Genomic DNA, 1646 nt, shown 5'->3' with positions numbered 1-1646 from the left:
ACTTGGAAAAGGAAGTCTAATCACAATGGGTTCCTTCTCCTTGGCCTTGTCTTCATTTTTCTTTGAAACTTCTTCTTTTGATGGTTCTCCATCCTTGGAGTTTTTCACAACTTCTTCTTTGTCACTAGCTTCCACCACTTCATCCTCAACTTGCTTCTTTGGTGCTTTATATCTCGTACCACTCCTCAAGTGAATGGCACTAACCGTTTCATGTCTCGGGGGATTACTTTGAGGTGGTAATTGCCCCTTTTGTCTTTGTGAGCTTGAAGATGCTAGTTGAGTCAATTGGGTTTCCAACATTTTGGTGTGGTCTAGGATGTTGTTGATGGTGATTTCCTTTGCTTGACTATCCTTTTGCATTTGAGTGAAAAACTCTTGTTGATTCTTTTGCATTTGGAGGACCGCTTTTTGAACATCAAAACCTTGGTCATTTTGTTGATTGTATGGAGTTTGGTTTTGGTAACCTTGGTTTTGGTTGTAAAAGGGTCTTTGATTTTGGTTTCTCATGGGAGGTGGGGTGTATGTTGGTTGAGGGTTTTGAACATTTTGGCTTTTGTATGAGAGATTTGGGTGGAATTTGGTGTTTTCATTGTAATAATTGGAATAAGGGGTACCACTCTTGTATGCTTGAAAAGCATTCACTTGTTCATTTGTTCCCCTACATTAACTTTGGTCATGTCCCAAAGTTCCACAATTCTCACATATCCCACTTGGGATTGATGAAGATGCCGTCATGGCATTAACATGTTGCTTTAGTGATTTTGAGGCTTCTTCAAGTCTAGCCATAGCTTTTTCGAACTTCAAATTGATGGTATCAATGTGAGCACTAAGTTGAGCACCCAATTGAGTAATAGAGTCCACTTCATGCTTTCCTCCCCTAGTAGCCTTGCGAGGTCTACTATATTGTGAATTATGGACCGCCATTTCCTCAATCTTGTTCCTAGTTTGATTATTGTCAATTTTGGTAAACATACCATTTGATCCCATGTTGAGAATGTTTCTTGAGTCTTCATAAAGAACATTCCAAAATTGTTGTACCAAGAACCTCTCGCTAAGTCCATGATGAGGACATGAGCGACAAATTCCCTTGAATCGCTCCCAAGCTTCATACAAAGATTCATCTCTTTGCTTAAAGCCCGTAATTTGAGCTCTTAGCATGTTAGTCTTTTCCGGTGGGTAGAACTTTTTGTAGAAAGCTAGAGCCAATTTCTTCCAAAAGTCAATTCTGAGAGTAGCCTTATCAAGGCCTTTCAACCATTGTTTTGCGGTGCCAATTAGAGAAAAAGGAAATAAGACCCATCGAATTTGGTCTTGAGTTACACCGGTTTGAGAAATCGCATCACAATAGTCACAAAAAGTCTCCATGTGAGAGTGAGGGTCTTCACTAGGCATCCCCCAAAATTGGCTTCTTCCGACTAATTGGATAAATGCGGATTTGGCAATGAAATTTCCGGTTAAGTGTTGTGATGTGGGAGTACCATTGGGTAGGTTCTCCTCGGTTGGTACGAAATGTGATGAAAATTTAGGCATTTTGGGTTGATTTTGTGTTGGATTTTGTGTTGGGTTCTCCTCACCTTCTCTTGCAAAAGGGTTGACGAACTCAATAGCGTTTGGTTGAATATCTACAACCTCACCAATACCTCTCA

At 40.2% G+C, this 1646-nt stretch overlaps 1 non-coding gene across 1 annotated transcript; it reads left to right on the top strand.

Moving 5' to 3' along the window:
- The first annotated feature begins 1054 nt into the window (after window positions 1–1054).
- On the top strand, window positions 1055–1158 carry LOC141645498 (small nucleolar RNA R71). Its single transcript, XR_012544979.1, has one exon. It is a non-coding gene; the product is annotated as a small nucleolar RNA R71 (small nucleolar RNA).
- The last annotated feature ends 488 nt before the right edge of the window (window positions 1159–1646 follow it).

The sequence above is a fragment of the Silene latifolia genome, chromosome 2 (assembly GCF_048544455.1).
Source record: "Silene latifolia isolate original U9 population chromosome 2, ASM4854445v1, whole genome shotgun sequence".
Taxonomy (NCBI): Eukaryota; Viridiplantae; Streptophyta; class Magnoliopsida; order Caryophyllales; family Caryophyllaceae; genus Silene; species Silene latifolia.
The sequence above is the reverse complement of the archived record's forward strand: the minus strand, read 5'-3'. Positions and strand labels throughout refer to the sequence as shown.